The following is a 14,992-nucleotide window of genomic DNA, read 5'->3' on the forward strand; positions in this document are numbered from 1 at the left end:
GAATGGGAAATGTTGCATAGGCAAATAGCTGAAAAAAGGTACAAATATTTCATTTCAGTGAATCATTATTTTATTTAAAGTAATGAAAATGTTATTTTATGGTTTTAGTTAGCTAACAATAATAAACCTGGTTATTAAATATGGAGGGCCAAATTACTCAAAATGAAATAATTAAATAAATGTTGAAACATCTCCCGGATATTTTCTACTAGTATTAAAATTATGTCATAGTCAATGTTTTGATTGATAACTTCATCTTGAAAGAGTCAACACCAGATCTTTTACTGTACCATCCTCAGCCATAGCTGATGCGAAAAACAAGAAAAAGGAGCCTAAATTAGAAAGACCAAAGAGATCGAGTTTGAAAGGTGATGCTGCCCACTGATTGACATGCCCACAACCATGACCCTGAAAGTGAAATAAATAAATAAATAAATAAATAAATGAATAAATGAATGAATGAATGAATGAATGAATACATAATTAAACACATAAATAAATAAATACATGTTAAAAACAAATACAATGTTAAATAAAATCGCGTTTGCAGTTCGCTACTCGGTACGTAAACGATCGCTGCACTGCTGCAGACGCAGCGCTCCTGGAACACAACTGGAATCCGTTAACATGGGTGCGTAAAAAAATATGCAACGCATACACACTGCAGACAGAGCATGTGTGAAACAGGCGTACGGTTGTTTGCACCTTGTGCAATGTGGAATTAGTTTACAGCTTTTTCATGCACTTTGTGATGCATTTTGGAAACAGGAGATGAACCCCTTTTCTAATGCACCACCTAGCTTGATAAACCCCTTCTCAAAGACTTACTGTTTGTCAATTTTATTTGGGAAACACACATATTCTGAATGCCTTCGCCAGAATTCGAATGAGCCATTTTAATATAGATTAATTTCAAGATCACAGTGAGATTAATCTAGATTAAAAAAAATTAATCTATGCCCACCACTAATATATATATATATATATATATATATATATATAGTAAAAGTTTTAGTAATTATGTTGTCTTTTTTATTAGTTTTTGTTTGGTTTTGTTTTTGTTTGTTTGTTGATAGATTTGTATTGTTTAAATTGGAGTTTTTAGTTATAGTTTTTAGTTTGTTGATTTAGTTTTAGCTGTTTTAATGTTTATATTTTATTGTACTTATTTTCATGTTTATTTTATTTCAAGTGATATATATTTAAATGTATTTAATAATAATAATAATTACAACCACAACAACAACCCTGGATGCTTGCAAGTAGTTGCAAGTTGCAAGCTTCCGTACTTTGTAAAGATTGAAATGGATCAATATACCTGTGCAACTCTGTCTTTTTTGTTTGTTTGTTTTTTTATTTCTATTTTGATGTAATGAGAATTGCTTCTTAATTGCATTTTACCTTTATAAATGCAATCAAGTAAATCAGGTGGTACACAAGATTCCCATTCCTGCTTGTTAACCTCCCCAACATCAGATATCATCCATAATAAACACGACATTCAAGTCATCCTCAAAAATTAAAAGTCAACGTGATTCGCGTTATAAGTGATTTGGGTAGATAAAAAATATCTTTTACTTTTTTTTTTAAACACATGAAGCTTTTAAGTGTTAAATCACCATAATGAAGAGCAAAGTATTAACATTAGATGTATAACTGATGTTTTATATATGTTTTATCATTCTAGTGCTGTTACAGAGTCAATCCTCCTTATGAACCAGCTAAATCATTCGTTTTTTTTCTAGCAAGCTTTCGTGCTTTTCCTCATTAGCAGTACACAAAATGCGTACAAAATCAATTGTGCTGTCAACATTATAATTACAGCTTATGATCAATATCAGTTAGCTTCCACAATGAATCTTTAAATAACACTCGGAAAGTCTCAGTTTAAGAAAAGTTACTTTCTAATTATCCCTTATTTATATTGTTAGTTTTATATTTACATGGACATTTATATTACTGAATTATTTGTGTGTGTGCGCGCGCACATGTATGTGTGTGTATATATATATATATATATATATATATGGTAAAAAAAAGCTACAAGTTATTTTTTTCTAGCTTTCTTGCTATTCCAGATTATCATTACATATGAATGTGAACAAAATCAATTGCTCTGTCAACATTCATAATTACAGCTTATGATCAATATCAATTTGCTTTCACAATGATTCCTTAATTAACACTCAAAGTCCAGCCTGAAGGAAATGCAAAGTTTCCCTCTTGTAATTATGATTTCATACGCATGCACTGAGCTCCTGAATACGATCCTTCTGACATGAGTTGAGCACAGCAAAACCAAGACAACCAACTGGCTGTGAAGCACTGCAGTATAGGAAATATATGTGCACAACAGTTTCATTTTTTGCTCATATCTCCTCATGTGAATGTATTTAACCTCTTAGAGTGAGATTGTGAAACGGTCTGATGCTCCAATTGTGGGCGGCACGAGGGGGCAAGATTAAACAGGGCAATCAAAAAAACATTATGGCCGGTATTAAAGGGGCCCGCCGCAGCTCATTACTGGTCTGAAAGGAGCTCAGGAGTCCCTATGAGCGCACAAGTCTGTCAAAACCAGCCTAGAATTTGATATTTCTCTTTAATGTCCATCATATTATGATGCAGCGACTTTCCCCGTGACACCTTTGCACTTAATAACCCAAAACTTAAGATGAAGGTTTCCTTCCCTGCCAGAAATGAGCTGCATATGATCATGTTATATGGATTAGTTTATGTATAAAGCCCTGAAGCATGCCGGACATGCATGCATGTATGTATGCTGAGTTTAGCTGTTAAGCATCCTTCACCCAGTGCTTCAATCTGTATGTGTTGCATGTGAAATCGATATCATAACTCAACTGCTCACCATTATATTCTCATTATTGTGAGTTTAGCTGAGAGAATGCATGCTGTACCTCAGCGCTCAGTAGCGCCACAGGGATAAACACTTACTATTGCAAGCATATAGTTTCAGCAACCTCAACACCTTGAATATTTGATTTGAGTTTGTATCCCGGTGTTTGCGGGTGGGTTATGTTGTAGGATGTATACTGTACACGATTTGATCAGCATAGACGAATGAATACTCTTCCCCCATCATGAAGTCATTTACAGTGTGACGCTGCTAAACTTACACTGAGATTATAGCTCAGCCCCTTGAGAAGGTATATGATTCAGCTTATTAGAAGAATTTGTTAAGACTGGATAATAATATAGTTTCTGATTCTAACCATGTCCTGCATAATGAGTTTGAATTATTACCATCGAACCGGAGGTACCAAGATTTAACAAAGTTAGGCTGAATCATTCTTTTGTGCATCAGTCTATCCTTGAGTTGAATAAGACACTTAATAAATGGTTTTGTGAACATTGTGTAGTAGGAGGGTAAGGTATAATGTTTAAGGGAGTGTAATGTATAATGTGTTTTGTTCTTGTGTGGATTAAGTGCATGTTTTTGCTTAAAGGATGCTGATTGTTGTAAACATAGATACTGTGATGCAAGAGAAATGTCAGACTTGTCTGACAATAAGGTGCTACATCACATCACATAAATGATAATCGACCGTAATAATGATCAGCAACCAATTTCATTACTGGTCAGTTGAATATTTGAACTGTGCATGAGGAATGTCCATCAGCGATAGCACTTTAAAAGTATTTAATATGTAAGTACAGTAATTACATTCTGAAGGTTGCAGTTAATTATCACTATCTCTGTTAATCATCATTGCATTACAGATGCGGTCACTGATGGCAACTAACAGTAAAAAGTTAGAATTTATATATTTATATTTACTGTAGATTAATTTGAAATGTATGTATTAATAATTTAGTTATTTAGTATATATATATATAAGTAATTTTATTTGATATTTAAACAATTATAAAAATAATGTTAAAATGTATTCGTTCATTTCGTTATTGTTAAGTGTATATATTAATATTTTATTATATATTTAAATAGATCATATGGTTTTAATTAAATATTTTTATAAATTATTATTACTTTATATATAAATATAAAATGAAAGTTAACATTTTTAATTTATTAATGTTAAATATATAATTGAAGTTGGATTTTAAAAATGAATATGATATTAAATTAAATGTGTGTATTAATGTTAAATCATTTTAAATGTATTAATGATTTTAAATGTTAATATATAAATTCAAACTTGAATTGTGTGCAATTTATGTGTTTATTAAATATAAATGAAATGTAAAATTGAAAAATTTGAATTAATTAATGCTTTATTATTAAAATGCTTTATTCATTGATATTGATAATTGTACTAATATTTTATTATAGAAATTATTTTTATTTAAATTTGTATTTTATATATATATATATATATATATATATATATATATATATATATATATATATATATATATATATATATATATATATATATACACACACATATATATATATATATATATATATATATATATATATATATATATATATATATATATATGAATATATATATATATATATATATATATGAATATATGAATGATTTAATTTTAATTATATTATATTAATATATTAATATTTAACTTTATGACCTAGCATGTATATATTCTGTGGTCTGCATGACCCATCTCCAGTCTGGACACACCATTGAACATTGCATTACTGAGACAAATTTGTCCATATGCCATGTTTTAAGTTCATCTTAGATGGAAAATATAGCTTACAAAGTCTAGTTCCATCTTTCTTGCCCTCTTTCGGTCTCTAACCCGCCTTGTTTGTGGCCCTCCATCTGTCTCATGGTACATTCATGGTACGTTTTCATGCGCTGAGCCATGAAATCATTTCTGCTAAGAAGCATGTCTTCAGTAAGGCCCCTCTCACGCCGACTGTTCTGCCACCCAGCATGAGCGCATCGGGCGGCTTCTGTCCCAGGGTCACGCTGCTGGCTGTGTTGTTGCCATGAAAAAGTGTTTAAGTTTCATTTCTGATTTTGTTTGTGTGCAGGCAAACTGTTAAGTGCAGTTGATTGCTATTCCAAAACAAATAAAAGAAATGATCCCCCACCCAACCCCTAATCTCCATTTTGAGTTTAATGAGCTCATATAGATAATACAGCCAAATAGCTCTGAAATATTTTATATAATTGCTGAGTTCATTCAGATAATGAGAGCAACAACACAGAGCATTAGAGCGGAGAACGGTGCATAAAGCATGACCTCACATGCTCTGTGCGGCTGTTTCTAACACTATCCAAATCAAACTCTGCTTGATTTCCTGGCTCGTTTGTGCAGCTGAGGCTTCGTATTATTACATGCTTTGTGTTGTTTAATATGCCCTTGTGGTTCTTTTTAATTAATGGAAATTAAAGGAAATTTCCTATAGATAAAGAACCGTTGATATTAAAATAACACATGCAGAAATAACTAAATAAAAGATTGTAAGTATTTCAAGTTTCAATTGATGTGAAAACTTTAGTTGCTCTAACTGCTCTTCATTTTTCTTTAGCCTTTTAGCCTTCACTAGCTCATTTAAATAGTCCTGAAGTGTGATAAATGAATTTTTAAAGTGCAATTATTTCGTGTAGTTTCTAAATTAACATGAGATCATTAAACTGCATTTATAGTGATTATAAAATGATTAGCAAAACTGTGTAGAAGCTTTAAATGGAGTATGACTTGCCATACCACAGGATATGACAACTTTATAATGTACTGTACAGTAAGGAAGACAAACAATAATAATAATTGTTATAATAATATTGTTATAAATGTATATATTTATATAAAAATACATAGATTAATTTAGATTCATAACTAAATCTATATTTATGTATTTGTTTATATGCATATTATTTTGTGTGTGTGTGCCTGTAACTTGAATTATGCATAACTTTCAAATTATTAAAATCATGTTTGAATAAAATAATTGCTTGGAAATTAATACATTTCTGTCTTGGCAGAACATTTCCAGTAATTTTTTTTTTACAGTGTATATATAATGTAATGTTCCCTATCTGTCGGTCACTACGAGTTATGTCGAACGACATATGGGGTCTCACTTGGGAGGCCAATCATCTCTGAGTTTAAGAGAAAACGCCAATGAAAATTGGCTAGTGGATTTAACATACCTGAGCCACTCCCTGTGCCAACGGGTATAAATAGGGTGACAGGTGCATCCACTCATTAGGTTTTACACTGGACTTGGACTTTACAGGTTGCACACTGGACTTTGGGCACATTTTGAACCCTTTTAGTATTGCAATTTAAACTTAATGAAAGTGGGAAGTATTGCATTTTTCAATTAGTGGTTGTAGTTTTGCTTTTAGTTAAAGATAATATGCCTTTTTTATTTTTTTACATTTTTGTATTATTAAAACGAAATATTCTTAACTAAATTAAAGTTAAAGAAACTAAAACCGTAATAAACTTACTAAAAGCCACACACACATATTTATAAAGAATTTTGCAGTTTAATTTTGTAATACATTTTTCACGTAGAGCCAGGTAGGTTTGGACAGATATTTTCCCTTAATAAGTAAAATCATTAAAAAAAATGCATTTTGTATTTGCTTGCATTATCTTTGTGTTATATTAAAATTAGTTTAATGATCTGAATCTTTTAAGTGTGACAAATATGCAAGTTTTAGTAAAATGTCAGTATCATATACTATACTAGTATATAGTTAATATATTTTTATATGTTTTTAACTTGTGTTATTTTAGTACTTCAGATTAAATAATGTGCATGTGAGTGTGTGTGTGTGTGTGTGTGTATATATATATATAATTTTTTACATCTCGTTTTCTACCCGTTTTCTTCTAGTAGCTGCTCATTTATTATCAGAGTTATGATCAGTGTGTGTGTGTGTGTGAGGGGCATGTTCTGTGGCAGGACCGCGGGTGCTTGGCCTGTAGCGTGGGCTGCGTTCCCTCACCCCCCGCTGTGATAATCCAGCACACAGTGAGATTAAGAATCTTCAGAGCGCCGTCACCCGCTGCGCCCGCTCCCCTTCCTCCAGCTCACTCTGCCCCGTCCCCTGCCTCTCGTTCCTTCTGCTGGTGTAGAAAATGAGTATGAAGAGGAGCCAAAACCTCCCTAAACCCCTTCTCTAATTACAAACCTCATCGTTCCCGTTCTCCCGGCTCCATACGCGTGACCGCGTGCAGCCTTCGATCGCCAACCTCCTGGAGCGAAGCGCTCTGCAGGGCAGCTCACTCCCTCCGACTCAGTTCGCTGAGCTCGTGGCCAGAAAAAGCTTCTTCCATCATCTCAGAAAGGGGCATGTTTAGTCCTGGTGGGTATCTAATGAGAGGAATCTGGGCCTCTCATGGAATATGCTTTCGTTGCATCCCAAACGAGGAACTTGTAAGTTTCTCGAGGCATTGAATTACAGTTCAGTTACATTGAAAAACAGTGTTTGTGAATCATAATGCAGCTGATATCATCATTGCATATTGTCATTTTGTAGCTGATTCTGAATTAATTTGGAGGCTTGTTTAAATCATGGCACTGACAACAGCAAAAACATTGAATCTGTTTGTTGACTTTGTGGTCATAGTTTCTTTGCCTGCAGATAATAAGCAGCAGATATTGCACATAGACACAAACTCAGAACATACAGTTGTGCTGGAGAAATTTGTTGGCAAAGAACTTTGTGGTGCTTGTGAAACTCTTTTAATAAGACACGATCAACCTCACAAAATTTTATCTAAGCAGAACTGCCAGTTCACCTCTAAACAAACCCGGCGAGTTGCTCACATTAAACTTACATCAGTGCAGTTCATAGTTCACACTGGACACAGAAAGACCAAACTCTTGAGTCTGACAGCGGAGCAAATTCTAATATTTGGCCATGCATGAGGTTACTGGGAACTTTTAGCTTTCACCCAAGAAAAATTGAGAGGTTTACTTCATGAAAAAGGCCCTGAATATTCACTGAGCCCGGATCAGCCGTCACTCCTGCAGTCATGTGTGCTGTGACGGCGATATATTTGGGCTGCACCCAAGGAGGATATAAGGTTGGTGGAAGTAATGGATGTCTGAGCGAGACTGTGTACCATCACCCAGATAAATGACTGGCTGATGGTTTGGGAGATTTCCAAGTTGCACCGGCAGGCAACTCATTTCTCTTGTTCCTTCCTGCTTTCCCTCTGCCCCTCCAGCGGAGGAAAGCAGAGGGTTTGCTGACGGAAGATACGGCTTGTGCTGGAGAAACAGGGACTGAGACAACAGGATGATGAACGGAGCCACGGGAAAGATTAGGAATATCCACAGTTTCCTCCGGGAGATATGCGGGTTGTGATGTCACAAAATATTATCTGCACTGTTTTTATAAGTAAATTAATACTTTGTGTGATGTATTTATGTGGAGATCAGGTTTGTAGTAAAGGTTTGGCTCATTTACATGAAATTCCAATTTGAAATTCCTTTTAAAAGGACTTTGGGGTTCTGCTTTTTGCCATAGTATTCTTCTCAGTATTACACAGTGATTTGAAGGCACAATTATACTGGCTGACCTATTCAAGAGCTCAAATGAACTTAAATGGTGTGTTGAACTTGACTTCATTTTGCGGGATTTTTGGTTAGTCTTGTGGGACAGATTTTGATTTAAATATGAGTAGCTTGGGTGTTTTTTTTGTTTTTTTTTTAAGAAACAACTTTGATTCAGCAAGGATGCAATAAATCATTAAATTAATCAAAAATCACAATAAAGACATTTCAAATGTTATTTCTATTTTATATAAATGCTGTGCTTTTGAATTTTTATACTTTTTAAAGTTACCAGTATTCTAATAATACATCAAATAATTTTACTTGTGCATATAAATGCATACAATATAAATATTTTATCTGAAATATAACTAATATTTATAATTTTATATACTGTATGAAAACTTATTAGAATATACTGTTTAAATATTTTATATTACAATTTATATTATCTGGAATTCTGAAGGATCATGTGACACTGAAGTCTGGAGTAAGGATGCTGAAAATTCAGCTTAATCATGTTTTTAAACATTCAAATAGGAAATAGTTATTTTAAACTGTAATAATATTTCACAGTTTTACTGTATGCTTGATCAAGTAAATGCAGCCTTGTTGAGCATAAGAGATGTCTTTCAAAAAAATGAACTTTGACCATGATCTGATAAACATTCCAGCATGTGATGGTTCGATGGATGACAGTAATGTTTCCAAAAGAGAAGTTGTGTCACCGATAAAAGTGAAATAATGTGCAGCTGAGTCTTTCTTTAAAGAAGACCACAGACAGCAGTGAAAGTCACAGGCTGTTCTTTTGTCGTTGTCTGTGGATCCTGTGCCGACTCGACCAGCAGCACTCAGGTGTATGGTAAGCACCGCTTCATTCAGGACATAATGAAAAGGGAAGCGCGGGTGGGTAATGAAGTCTTGGGCGAGCTTCTGTGGCTGAGACTGCTCTCGCCGTGAGCTTTGGTAATTGGCGCATGACCTACTCCGCCGTCGAGTTGTAATGTCACAATTTGTGTAAATCCAATTAAGTCGGAGTGCTGTGCGGAGTTCTCCTGATGGAAGCTCAAGGTGCCCTCTGCAGCGATACTGTGTGTGCAGAAGCCACTGGAAGCCTGGAAGAGCCACATCACAAATTGGTGAGATCAGAGAGATTATTAGACATGTCTGTGTGGGCTGATCACGCCGGCCCTTTAAGAGCAGATTAGATGAAGTTAACAGATGAAATGAACATCTCGTGTGTACTGCAAACAGGTTTTTATCCACCCGGACGCAATATAGTGTGTAAAAGATGTTAAGATAGGAGGAGGAAGTAGTCAGTGGATTGTACACCAATGTTTGTACACCAAAGCTTGAAAAGATAATGAGTTTTGTTTGATGCACTTAATTAAGGCAAGTGTCAGCAAAATCACGGGAAAATCACAGTAACTCACCAAGGAACTAAAAGATAGTACATAGAATATTAGTCTGTAAAATTGCATTTTTTAAAGCACATATTGTGTGCGTGGTGAATTTAATTAATTATATTAGAGTTTTATCAATCTATCAACTATGTTAGGTCCTTGTTTTTTTTTTATTTGTCTTTCAAAGAAACATTACTATAGGAGGAATATGTTGATTTATAGAATAATATTCTATTCTATTTCTATTTAATTGTATTTTATTTAGTTTGAGTGAATAGACGAGTTAACATTATGTTCAGACAGTAATATGTTGATTTATAAAAGATATTTATTTTATTTTAGTGATGAGTTAAGATTACTATGTCCATTAATATGTTGATTTAAAAATAGTTTATATTTGATTTAATTTGTGAGTTAAAAGGTGTCTTTTATTTCCAATAAATTGAAAAAAATAATCAGTTTGTGTGTTGAGTAAATTTGAATGATTTAACAATAGATAATCATTGGTGTAAATATGTTTGTTATTTTGCATCAGATTTTTGGTTCAAGCAACTTTACCTTTCTTTGAGAAATAAGCACAGGCTTCAGCTCCAAAGTTTGTGTCAGTGTTCATTCTGTCCTTGATTTTCTCTCTAGTTAAAAGGCCATTAAATCACTAATGGCCAAAGCATGAAATGTCCATAGTTGCATTACAGGAGTTGTTCTGTTATTTTTCTGGCCCATGATCATGTTTGTTTTCTTCTGTAAAGCAGTTAGTTCTAATTTGATTCTGAAGGTTATTTGCTTCTCTAAGTGAATGCAGTGTGACACTGTAAGAAGAAGAAGTATGCATAGAGACTACTTTTGTCAGAACTTTTATTTTGCTTTTTTAAGTTTGATATTTAAACCTGAACTTTGATGAATAATTAAAAAGTGTATAAATAAATTAAATAATGAACCAATCTAAGTTACATATCACCTTTTGAGCCTGTTAATTTATTGATATGACACTGATTTCTGTCAATATTCTTGACCAAAGTGTAGAAGCTCTAAAGAATTAATTTGAAGACAGTGATGAAGCTATTATCAGCACAGCAGATAACACACACCATAATTAAGATGTTCAGAGACGCTCTGTGCTCAGCTTGATATCCTTTGCATTTTTTAATTCATTTGCTTTTTGCACTTTGGTTTTAGTTTTATGGACAGTTTTCCATTTACCTTTTTTTCAGTTTCTCTTAGGGGTGGGGATTCTTACGCATTTCTAGATTAGATCTGATTCCAGAAGCCATGATCATATTCCAAAATGATTCTTTGACATTGTAATTTTAATTATTCAGTTGTGCATATATATTTATGTATATTTAAGGTCTGGTTTTAAATTGAAAGAAGAGGAAAATTGGAAGAAGAGAAAAATGTTAAATATTCTCTCTATATTCTCGCTGAGATAGGCTACACAATCATTGGGAAGACTGCTGATCTGACAGTTGTCCACAAGACAATTCACTGACACCCTTCACGAGGAGGGTGAGCCACCAACATTAATTTCCAAAGAAGCTGGCTGTTCACAGAGTGCTGTATCCAAGCATGTTAACAGAAAGTTGAGTGGAAGGAAAAAATGTGGAAGAAAATATGCACAACCAACCGAGAGAACTGCAGACTTATGAGGATTGTCAAGTGAAATTGATTCAATAATTTGAGTGAACTTCACAAGGAATGGACTGAGGCTGGGGTCAAGGCATCAAGAGCCACCACACACAGACGTGTCAAGGAATGTGTATTTCATTTGGAAACCAAGGTCCTAGAGTCTGGAGGAAAGGCGAAGCTCATAACCCAAGTTTCTTGAAGTCCAGTGTTAAGTTTCCACAGTCTGTGATGATTTGGGGTGCAATGTCATCTGCTGGTGTTGGTCCATTGTGTTTTTTGAAAACCAAAGTCACTGCACCCGTTTACCAAGAAATTTTGGAGCACGTCATGCTTCCTTCTGCTGACCAGCTTTTTGAAGATGTTGATTTCATTTTCCAGAAGGATTTGGCACCTGCCCAAAAATTTGGTTAAATGACCATGGTGTTGGTGTGCTTGACTGGCCATCAAACTCACCTGACCTGAACCCCAGAGAGAATCTATGGAGTATTGTCAAGAGGAAGATGAGAAACACGAGACCAAACAATGCAGATGAGCTGAAGGTCACTGTCAAAGAAACCTGGGCTTCCAGACCACCTCAGCAGTGCCACAAACTGATCACCTCCATGCCACGCCGAATTGAGGCAGTAATTAAAGCAAAAGGAGCCGCTACCAAGTATTGAGTACATGTACAGTAAATGAACATACAGTACTTTCCAGAAGGCAAACAATTCACAAAAAAAAAAAATTTATTGGTCTTATGAAGTACAGTATTGTAATTTGTTGAGATTGTGATTTGGTGGGATTTTGTTAAATGTTTTCATCACAGTTAAAAGAACCAAAGACAAACTACTTCAGTCTGTGTGAACTGAATTTATTTAATACACGAGTTTCACAATTTGAGTTGAATTACTGAAATAAATTAACTTTTCAACGACATTAATTTATTGAGATGCACCTGTATATATAAATGAAGAAATAACAGTGAATTAAATTAAAACAGAATTTTGAGGTAGAAAGACCTAAATATCATTTAATTGTAAAAACAAAACACCTTAATTTATATTTTTACATTGTTGTGATTGCAGGTTTTGTCTTATTTCATAACATATCTCATTATTTATATAATTTTTTTAACCATATTTAAGTCTGATGGAACATCAGAACATCTTTTACATTCAGAGTGACATTTTAAACTGGACATTGATAATCTACAATACAACTGCACATTTAGCAAGGGACTCATCTGGCATTCATCTGTAGATCTTTAATCGCTTGTGTCGAAGCAGTTCCTCAAGACTGCTGTAAAATGATCTTTATCTATAGACTGTCCAACCGGATGACCTTTATAAAGACCTGAGGAAGCAAAGGTCACCTCTTTTCTGAAGAGAATTGGTGAGTTGTATTTATTGTTGCAGGAGCAGGACTAGGATGCCTTCCCAATAGAATTAACCTCCGATCCCGGTGACAGGTTCGGCGTTTGTAGCCGGACGAACGCAGAGGAGCCTGTCACAGAGCTCAGACACAACCCAGTCTTTCCCCAGCCATTCTCTGCAGAAACTAAAGCCAAGCGTGTTCAGACAGTGCTGTGAGCGATATTCACGCTGAGATTGTTTCGTCACTGCAGCCCAACGCATCCATCCACACTGCAGACATTCACTGCTTAACGCATTTGCTGTGCTGATTACTTCACAATAAATAATACAGAAGTTTAATTGCAGTGTGAGGAAGCTGAAGTCTTCCGTGATGTCTCTGTGAGGGGCCGTAACCTCAATTACAAACCGATTTAGCGTGCGTGAAACAAGATTCAGACTGCAAATTAAGTCCATCAAATGCTGTTTATTTATTGTGACTGGCCACAAAGGGCGAGAGAATGTCTTTTTCTGCCATCAATATGCTTCTTTTAAAAAAACAAACATCTGTTTTAATGCATTTAGCTCTCAGAAAAGAACTAAGCTTGTTTTCCTGCAGCCAGGATTGTCATTGTACAGAATAGGGGCTTGTTGTTCATTTAAAGTAACAAAAACTTGATTTTTTTGAGAGCTGAAATTGTTTAAAGCAAAGTAATTGTAGGCTTAAAATTAACAACACATGGTAAAATACAAGTGAACTATAAAGTAATTAAATATGGTTACTGGTATGAAACTAGACAATATATTAATATTTTATTTATTCTTTGATAATCCACATAAGGTTATAAAGTGTTGCTAGAATGTTGCTAGAATCTTTGATAATCCACATAAATCTTCAAAGTGTTGTTACTGACACTGTTAATTGTTATTTTTAGTTGTCTAAACCTTTACTGAAATCATTTATTGTGTATCTAACCCTAACAAAAAATTGTTTTTAATTGGTCAGACATTAAGAAAACTACAGCAAATTAGGTAAATTACAATTTAACGATTATGTTACCTAAGGAATCATAAGAAATTGTTGTGGAACTAGTTATTATATTTTATACTGAGTTTAAGAAAATGTGTTCCTGTAGCTCAAGTGGTAGAGCATTGCGCATTACCTGACCATGAACTTGACAAGTTCACATGCACAATGATCTCAGTGTTGGCTGGATTTCTTTTTATTAGTTTAGTCAACATTTAGGATTTGAAAATAACCCTTCACATATATATATATATATATATATATATATTCGTGTAGACTTCATATAATATGTCTTCTCAACTAAGCCCAAGCAATAAAATGTGTTGAATTCTACATCCATATATGTGGATTAAAGCTCTAAGCCACGAGAGACTGTGTTACAGTGATTTTACCCCAGAAAAGAGTGTAATTAGGCATGACGTGAAGCTGAAAACCTTCTTAACTGCTGTAAAATCATTAGAATGGCCTCTTGGGGCTCATTTCTTTTATAAAGCGGCAAAAGCAGTAAAATGAAAGATAGTAATAATTATGAATTAAATGCATTCATAGCTAGATGTTTGCATTTCCTCAAAGTTATGTGAACTGTGTTCATGCTGTGCGGTTGCCAAGTGTTGCTATGTAGATTCCAGAGTGGTATTATTGAGATCAGAGAATGTTATTACTGAGAACTAAATCTGAAACTAATCAAATGTTTTTCTTATTGAAATAAAACAAAAAAAAAATTGTTTTTAAATAAAATGAGAAATGTTGTCTTGGCAACTAACTGAAATTTTAAAGTACTAAAATTACTAAAACTAAAATTTAAATAAAACTAAAATAAGAAATATTAACTGAAATAAAATAACAGATAATACGAATTTAAGTTAGTAACGTATTAAAACTAAAAAAAAACACACACACATATGACCAAAACATAGATAAATAATATAAAAAAAGATAAATAAAATTATTGAAGTAAAATGAGTTTACGTTGGCACTAAAAATACTGAAACTAAAACTGAAATTAAAAACAAATACATAATATTTAAAATAAATTATATTTTAAAAAGGTAAAAAGTAGCAAATATACAAAAAATTACTAAAATTACACAGATTTAATTTTAATTTAGTGTTACATTCACTAAAACTAAAACTGAAA

General features: G+C 33.6%; 1 protein-coding gene across 2 annotated transcripts in view; it reads left to right on the forward strand.

Moving 5' to 3' along the window:
* Positions 1 to 14,992, forward strand: part of LOC132106483 (kelch-like protein 29) — a 251,261-nt gene that overhangs the window by 228,213 nt on the left and 8,056 nt on the right. The window lies entirely within an intron of this gene.

The sequence above is a fragment of the Carassius carassius genome, chromosome 27 (genome assembly GCF_963082965.1).
Source record: "Carassius carassius chromosome 27, fCarCar2.1, whole genome shotgun sequence".
NCBI lineage: Eukaryota > Metazoa > Chordata > Actinopteri > Cypriniformes > Cyprinidae > Carassius > Carassius carassius.